Below are 9,667 nucleotides of genomic sequence, written 5' to 3'. Positions count from 1 at the left end.
GGGGACTGACGACCTCAGATGTTAAGTCTCATAGTGCTTAGAGCCATTTGAACCAAATTCAGAATGTTTATTTTCTGGAGTATTTCTCTGCTAGAATGAAAATAAAAATATTTTTGCTGAATATAATTTAGTAACTATTTAATTACCTTCCTAATGTTATCTGTCTTGTTGCCTTAGCACATTCTAACACATATTAATATGTTACTTTGAAAAACTGCTGTACGGAGAACTGTTGGTCGGCCAATCATTGTGTAATGTCTCCACAGAAAATACCCTCTACCACGCACCAATTAATCATTTTCAATCAAACCATCCACATTCATTCACTTTGGAAAAGTTATCTGGTCTGATTTTCCCGTAATATATGCGGCGACAGCTCGACGACGCCAAAGTATTTTCTAGTGCGTTTATTCTTTGAAATAACAGAGATGCATATATGCATTCTCCATGGTTGTTAAGAGTGTTAGCTCGGACAGCTTCTGGAGTATCTGTTGAGGGATTGACGCGTTTCTGAGAGATACATATTCTGGTTTTCTTCTCGCTAAAGCGAGCCAATTAACATTTGTGCCGCTAGCGGTTTGTTTGAGGAGAAAGAAACTGTAAAAGGAAAATAATTAAGGCGTGGAATCACCGGAGATCTGGATATGTAACGGAGATGGATTTAATACACAATTTCCTCCATAAATAAAGTTTGTGAATTTTTTGTTCTGGAGTGAATGAACGAATGAGTTTTTTCTGAATCATTTGATGATCACGTTGGCCCTGTAATTAGTGGGGAAGTTTCAGCTGTGTCGAAGAGACCCTGCAATCACTGAGTCTGTGTTAAATCGTCAAAAAAGGCTTCGTACACATCTGGAATTCGCAATCTTTCGTAAAAGGAACAAATTGTCCAAACGATTGATTCTCCCGACTGACTGCAGTGTTTAACAGTAATAATAAATGTAAAGATCTCTTACAGCAAGCCAGCCGCTGATTACCAAGACGAAGGACTCCACCAAAGATCCTATTTGGCTGATTTCACATAATGAAATATTATATTAAAAACTGCACATAGGTAAAGGAGAGAAAGAGAGAGGGCGAAGGAAAATAGAGATAATACTAATGATCCTCCATTAGTCTAATTTTTCGCCTGTCTTGTCACGGATCAGCCAAGAACTGGGAGGGCCTTACTTTACTGTATAGATTTATGTGTGAAGGTGAAGGGATCTTAAAGGCAACAGATACACGTCTATACAGACAAGACATTACACAGAGATAGCGGCTAGCTGCATTCATCATCTATTCTTAGATAAAGAGACGGCAACTTATTATCCGAACATTTAAAAAAGGATAAAACTGGAAGGCCTGATGGTATTCAGAAGTACCTACCACCTTTGTAAAATGTAGTAAAAATTAGAAGCCTGAAAAAAACCTCGCTGTTGATTTGTTTCTGTTTACTACTATGGCCCATAAAAAACTGGAAAATTGTTTTATTTTAAATAGTTCATGCAACAAAGGGTTATGAAAGACGTTCGATTGAAAGGTATGCAGAGGTGAGTGTGAAAAACGACGAAGTCACCACAATACTCTTCAGCTGTGGAACAAATATGTATATAATATGATAATTCCAAACAAAAAATATTTCGATTAACTTTCATTTTTTTTTACGTTCTTTTCTGTTCTTTTCGGCCAAATACGCGGCGAGCTGTCAGCTAGGTAGATAAACGCGTTTGCTTCATAGTTTCGAAAGAGGACTTTTGCTGCCTGATGTATATCTTTGCCGCGACGTCGTTTGACTTCAAACGGCAACGGTAGCCGTTGAAGGAATGCACGGACAGGCAGTAGTCGAGTTCGATGACCACAGTGTGGTAATTGCTGCCGACACGCTATAAAAGATCTGATCCAACAAAATTCTTTGCTGAACCGGCGTTACTCCTTCCTCCTCCTCACACACACACACACACACACACACACACAACGTTCTAGGTCTCACGTGTTCTGTAAAAGGCAATTCAGCGACCGCTTGCAGGAATTACTTAAACTGTTTGTCTCCTGAATTGAATAATACGTTACACCGGTGCAGGATGTTTAATTTTTCTATTTCTAGCCATTGTGCTGTTTTACTCGTTTTTCATAATTACTCATTAGTTGAATTTTAAACTACGGCGTCTTCCTTTGATGCATCTTAGTTGTAGTCATTAACACCTACACAGTTTTCTTCTCCATCGATACAGCCTTGTCAATATTTCATCCTTTTGATGGGGAACGTTTACGTGATGCCTGGGAGATGATCACTCGCTTCTATACTGATTAACTTGTGCAACAAATTGTAAATAAGTGGGAACATGTAAAATTACTAACTTTGTTTCGAAAATTATTTATGCTTTTACACAAATAACAAACGCCAAAGAAAGGGAATACATAAAGAGATTTCATCTTTGTGGTCATAATCCTTGTTTTCTTTTCACTTCCATATTGCTTTGTAATAGACGTAGCTGTACATTTTCTTCCTATATGATGATAACTGGTTGGAACACAATGTTGTTTTCGACTTTGCATATTCCAGTTCAAAAGCATTTTTGTCAGACGTTTCTGTAAGAACAGCAATTTGCCTTTTTTTCTAAATTTCTGGCTTCATTCTCTATGTCGTGAATTTCAAATGGCCGAACTTCTTTAGGTACAGCAAACAACGTTCCAGTGGACTTTCTAAGAAATATGTTCTCAGGAATAGGCGCTATTGCTCTTGAAACAGTTGCGCTGAATGATCAAAAGTGCGGGTATGATTGGAGGCGCTGGCCTGTCGGTAACGTAAGGTAGCATACAGTCTACATCCTGAAATACTTCACTATTTACGCCGGCCGGTGTGGCGAGCGGTTCTAGGCGCTTCAGTCTGGAACCGCGCGACCGCGGCGGTCGTAGGTTTGAATCCTGCCTCGGGCATGGATGTGTGTGATGTCCTTAGGTTAGTTAGGTTTAAGTAGTTCTAAGTTCTAGGGGACTGATGACCTCAGATGTTAAGTCCCATAGTTCTCAGAGCCATTTGAACCATTCACTATTTACGGGCTTCATCCCTGTAGGTCTGAAGTCTCGCTCGATGTTGATAGTTCTGGTTGTCAGTTGTCTTTGGACGCCCGTTGTTTCACGTCCACGAATCACAAGTAATGGTAGTAATGTTTTCAGAGGTCCGTATACACTTCTGTCAGTTGGTTGGAGATGGTGACTGCAGTGCGGATTAAAACGCAAAACTGTCATGCCATTGGCTCTAGAATAGTCGATGAGCTCACCTGAGACTTGGGAATCGAGACTGTTGAGCAATATCAGGACAGTTTTTTTTTTCCAACCACTCATCCTGATGAATTTGTACCATATTCACAGTCTACGTACGAAATGTGGCCTGAAGGTAACTGTGCTGAGGAGCATGAAATGTAGTATACAGCTGTCAGCAATATACACAGCTAATTCCAGTTTCACCAGAACCACTCACTCACCTGGTGTGATTCTGGCAATTAGGCGGGCTGCGTACACCCACACTACACGTCAGTTTCGTAGGCATTCCAAGTGTCTGTAGGCCCAGTTTTAGAGTGCTGGCAAACTGTTGTCAAATTCTTGAAAAACGCTTCAGTGTTTGTTATATTAACTCTCGTAGTTCCCGATAGATTAGCAGCTTGAAGTGACCTGTTGTATACGCATCTGTTTCTTTTCACTCATGGTGAGAACCAATCCAAGTCCGAATTTTCAAATTGAGCCCTATGTGATGATATACTCCGGTTGCAGACAACTACGAACGTATAAGTGAGTCTTCTACTTTTGGTGAAAGCCCGAAAAAGAAGTTTAAAACTTTTTTCTAAACATTTAACAAAAAGCAGTCGTGTTCTGATCGGAATAACTATATGTAAAATAATCCAAAGAGTTGGAACACTGTTTGTTTTTAAATTTTTATATTGGTTTTCTAGTTCCTGAATATCAAACTAGCTATTTTCATATACCCGTGCTTTGTCGCATACGCTATGTACATTTTACGATATGTCTCGTTACTGGGGTTCATGAACAAGAGTATTTTAAAAAAATTTAATACTTTTTAATTTAACGTTGCCAGGATTTCTTAATTGCCAGATACGAATCTGACGTCTGCTTTCTTATCCTACAAGCCAGTATAGAGTTTTTTTTTTGTAACAGGCTTCTTTGTTCTTTACACGGCCTTGTTCTAATGATTTGTATTGAACAAAAGTATTAAAAAAAATTTAATACTTTTTAATTTAACGTTGCCAGGATTTCTTAATTGCCAGATACGAATCAGACGTCTGCTTTCTTATCCTACAAGCCAGTAATGAGTTTTTTTTTTTTTTTGTAACAGGCTTCTTGTTCTTTACACGGCCTTGTTCTAATGATTTGTATTTTCCTAAATTCTGTAGAATTCCGAAGATGACAGATTAACCTCTCGAAACCGGGTAAGTGCAATAAAATATTCCAATTTCACAGCCAGAAAATTGACAGCTATGAACAAAATTATAAATTCTTAGTTAGCTCCACATTTAAGACGCTTACAGTTTCTTGTCCTCCGAGTCACGAATTGCTCACGTTTAGTTTTCATAAAAAGCAAGACGTACAATTTCAGAAGCTTCTTCCCAAGCTCCTTATCAATATTTGATTTAAGTATAGCTCTTTTACTGAAGAAAGGTCTCATCTCTCGTGTTACTTTGCTTCTTCTTTGTCTCGACCGTCACGTGCAATCTTCCTTCCTACGTACGGGAATCCATTTACTTCTTTCGTTACTGTGTCGTTTCTAGTGCTGATATTAAGCACATTACTCTCATCTAGCTCCTCATCAGCTTCGTATTTGTTTGCACATACGACGCATTTCATGCTAAGGATGCTGGACACTCATTTCAACCTGTCTAAGTGTTTGAGACAGATTACTGAGAAAATTGAGAACCGGAATTTGAAGCCGACTGCCAAAGGATTCTACTGCCATCAACATACATTGCGCTTAATGACCACGAAGATAATATGCGAGACATTAGGGCTCATACGGAGGCATATAGACAGTCGTTTTTCCCACGCTCTATTTGTGAGTAGAACAGGAAACGAAGTGACTAGTACTGGTACAGGGTACTGAGCTACGGAAAGTACGGTGGCTATCGGGAGTATCTAATTAGATGAAGATCCTTATAGCCGAGAAAAAGAGCAATGTCGTCTGTTAACGTTACCGTCGGCATGTGCCCCTACCCTCGTCTGAAATTTGCTACCAGTACCTTGACTGTTTCTTGCACGTCCGGGCCAAACAACATTACTCATTGGTGGTCGTCAGGCAGCGTCATATTCTTCTTCAAATGTTCACTAGAGAAGTTTTAAAAGGAGTTTGATGCTGTCCACCGACTCAGAAGATTTTACCATCAACGACGACATTCAAGAACGCATGTCGACTTATTTTACACTTGCCATCCGCCCGGCTTCGCAAGGGAAACACGGCCATCTACATATCGCCGGATTTGTCTGGCGAAACGGTAATAGGTTACACCAAGCCTACTCATGAATCAATCTGTTATCGAAAGCCGCATTAAAATCTCCACAGTTGCTCCTGACATTAGCCTTCACATACGCATAGAGAGGGACTTTATAGTTTGTGTAGATACATACTGTTGCATATTTCTTTTTATCGCGTTTCTAGCTCCCTTTTTAAACTGCACTGTGTTGTCTATACAGGGTGGTGCATTGATAGTGACCGGGCCAAATATCTCACGAAATAAGCCTCAAACGAAAAAACTACGATGGCGCTGCCATAGCTCAAATGGATATCAACAGCGATTTTTTTTAAAAAATAGGAACCCCCATTTTTTATTACATATTTGTGTAGTACTAAAGAAATATGAATGTTTTAATTGGACCACTTTTTTCGCTTTGTGATAGATGGTGCTGTAATAGTCACAAACGTATAAGTACGTGATATCACGTAACATTCTGCCAGTGCGGATGGTATATGCATCGTGATATATTACCCGTATTTAAATGGACCGTTTGCCAATTGCGGAAAAGGTCGATATCGTGTTGATGTATGGCTATTGTGATCAAAATGCCAAACGGTCGTGTGCTATGTATGCTGCTCGGTATCCTGGACGACATCATCCAAAGTGTCCGGACCGTTCGCCGGATAGTTACGTTATTTAAGGAAACAGGAAGTGTTCAACCACATGTGAAACGTCAACCACGACCTGCAACAAATGATGATTCCCAAGTAGGTGTTTTAGCTACTGTCGCGGCTAATCCGCACATCGGTAGCAGACAAATTGCACGAGAATCGGGAATCTCAAAAACGTTGGTGTTGAGAATGCTACACCAACATCGATTGCACCCGTACCATATTTCTATGCACCAGGAATTGCATGGCGATGACTTTGAACGTCGTGTACAGTTCTGCCACTGGGCACAAGAGAAATTACGGGACGATGACAGATTTTTTGCACGCGTTCTATTTAGCGACGAAGCTTCATTCACCAACAGCGGTAACGTAAACCGGCATAATATGCACTACTGGGCAACGGAAAATCCACGATGGCTGCGACAAGTGGAACATCAGCGACCTTGGCGAGATAATGTATGGTGCGGCATTATGGGAGGAAGAATAATTGGCCTCCATTTTATCGATGGCAATCTAAATGGTGCAATGTATGCTGGTTGCCTACGTAATGTTCTACCGATGTTACTACAAGATGTTTCACTGCATGACAGAATGGCGATGTACTTCAAACATGGTGGATGTCCGGCACAAAGTTGGCGTGCACTTGAAGCGGTATTGAATAGCATATTTCATGGCTTCATCTTCATTTACATCCTCTTCCATTTCCATAATATTGTCCTCAAGTACATCGCCCTTGTATAGACCCTCTATATACTCCTTCCACCTTTCTGCTTTCCCTTCTTTGCTTAGAACTGGGTTTCCATCTGAGCTCTTGATATTCATACAAGTGGCTCTCTTTTCTCCAAAGGTCTCTTTAATTTTCCTGTAGGCAGTATCTATCTTACCCCTAGTGAGATAAGCCTCTACATCCTTACATTTGTCCTCTAGTCGTCCCTGCTTAGCCACTTTACACTTCCTGTCAATCTCATTTTTGAGACGTTTGTATTACTTTTTGCCTGCTTCATTTACTGGGTTTTTATATTTTCTCCTTTCATCAATTAAATTCAATATTTCTTCTGTTACCCAAGGATTTCTACTAGTGCTTGTCTTTTTACCTACTTGATCCTCTGCCGCCTTCACTACTTCATCACTCAGAGCTACCCATTCTTCTTCTACTGTATTTATTTCCCCCATTCCTGTCAATTGTTCCCTTATTCTCTCCCTGAAACTCTATACAACCTCTGGTTTAGTCAGTTTATCCAGGTCCCATCTCCTTAAATTCCCACCTTTTTGCAGTTTCTTCAGTTTTAATCTACAGTTCATAACCAATAGATTGTGGTCAGAGTCCACATCTGTCCCTGGAAATGTCTTACAATTTAAAACCTGGTTCCTAAATCTCTGTCTTACCATTATATAATCTATCTGATACCTTCTAGTATCTCCAGGATTCTTCCATGCATACAACCTTCTTTTATGATTCTTGAACCAAGTGTTAGCTATGATTAAGTTATGCTCTGTGCAAAATTCTAGCAGACGGCTTCCTCTTTCATTTCTCTCCCCCAATCCATATTCACCCACTATGTTTCCTTCTCTCCCTTTTCCTACTCTCGAATTCCAGTCACCCATGACTATTAAATTAAAGTGGTCCAACTAAAACATTCATATTTCTTTACGTACTACACGAATAAGTAATGAAAAATTGGGGTTCCTATTTTAAAAAACGCAGTTGATATCCGTTTGACCTATGGCAGCACCATCTAGCGGGCCAACCATAGCGCCGTCTGGTTTCCCCCTTCAAGGTAGACAAGTTTCGTTCTTTGTAGTTTTTTCGTTTGACGCTTATTTCGTGAGATATTTGGCCCGGTTACGATCAACGGACCACCCTGTATGTTACACAGCTCGTTCCCAGAGCAACTGTCTTTGACTCAAATAGTCCCAGGGAGGTTGAGAAAATAATATTTTTCTTTTGTTTGTAATTATTTTTTGTTTCCAATATTCCAAGACATTAACCTTGCAACATCATTACAAATTGAGAAAATGGCTCTAACCGAGAGCAGTTTCAAATCTACCGACTCATTTTAGACAGGCGTATGAAGCACGGAGGAAGGAGTGAAGCGCAGATGTAGCCAGTAGCTTATAGAGAACGCCGTCTGGTACAGTCGCTGACGTGCGGAACATTGCATCACGGCCCGAGCTGACACTGTGTTTCGTAGACGTTACGTTCCGGGCGGTGGCCGTCACTCCCACAGAAGACCACTAGGAAGGGGGGGGGGGGGGTTAGAAGGACGAAAAGGGGGGAGGGAGACGGGAAGACTGGGTGCCGAGACGTCACCCACTGTGGTCATGTCCGCATTTCGCAACGCAGAGGCTCGCCCATTGTGTAACTCCACAGCTGGTAGCTGCTTATCGCAGCCAGACAGTGACTTGAACATGCAACTTCCGTGAATGGAAACGCTGGTGAATGCAGCAATACTAGAACTTAGAATTCATCGTTGCGTGCGAAGTAACCAGTTCAATGGGTAGTAAAGGCGTCATTATCAACCTCCTCGTCTCGCTAAGACTACTTCGTCTTCTCAAAATTGGTTTTCCATCTTTCCTGTGGTCTCCCTTTACTACACCTCCCTGTAGATGCTCTGTCTTGCCTATCGTTTTTCAGGGAATATTAATGTCGAGATATGTTTGCCCAATTAGATAGAGACGTCAGTAAATAATTCCCCACAACCTTTTTTTTCTCAGAACATATTCATTATTAAGAATTAGAATTTGGCGACAATATCTGTCAACATTTCTTTCAGAGGTACTATTTTTCCATAAAAAGCACTCCGTCTTCAGGCAACGAGTGGCCCTACCGGGACCATCCGACAGCCGTGTCATCCACATTGGAGGATGCGGATAGGAGGGGCGTGGGGTCAGCGCACAACTCTCCCGGTCGTTATGATGGTATTCTTGACTGAAGCCGCTACTGTTCGGTCGAGTAGCTCCTCAATTGGCATCACGAGGCTGAGTGCACCCCGAAAAATGGCAACAGCGCATGGCGGCCTGGATGGTCACCCATCCAAGTGCCGACCACGCCCGACAGCGCTTAACTTCGGTGATCTCGCGGGAACCGGTGTATCCACTGCGGCAAGGCCGTTGCCCATTTTTCCATATAGCCTCCATAAATTTCTAAGGCATTGCGCCAGAACTGTGCGAAAGCACTCATTCTCTGTTGCTGAAAGCTCCTGTGCTGTGCTTGTGAGCATGTTTTCACCGCATGAATTACGCTCTCATCATTTTCGAGGTGTGTCCTACAATGGCTCCTTAAGTGGCTGAAACGGATGAAAGTCCAAGGGCGCCAGATCTGAGCTTAGGGGTTGTGACAGGGCGTTCCGAACGTAGCCGACCGTGAAACTGAGTTTCTACATTTCCTGGCGCCGTAACTCTCTTCACTCATCGCCCAGCACTATTCCTACCAACTGTATCATTACCACATATTGCACACAGTCATGTTTGGATGTTCACCATGGTATCATTCCCGCGACCAAGAATTCAATTTCAGAACGTTGGTTATAACGAGTGTATTGTGAGACGCCA

The 9,667-nt window shown here is 41.5% G+C and overlaps 1 pseudogene; it reads right to left on the bottom strand.

The window, feature by feature from the left end:
* Nucleotides 1-9,113: 9,113 nt before the first annotated feature.
* On the bottom strand, nucleotides 9,114-9,231 carry LOC124546177 (annotated as a pseudogene).
* Between the last annotated feature and the right edge of the window lie 436 nt (nucleotides 9,232-9,667).

Source organism: Schistocerca americana, chromosome 8 (assembly GCF_021461395.2).
Source record: "Schistocerca americana isolate TAMUIC-IGC-003095 chromosome 8, iqSchAmer2.1, whole genome shotgun sequence".
NCBI lineage: Eukaryota > Metazoa > Arthropoda > Insecta > Orthoptera > Acrididae > Schistocerca > Schistocerca americana.
Note: the sequence above shows the minus strand (reverse complement) of the source record. Positions and strands in the feature narration are given on the sequence as shown.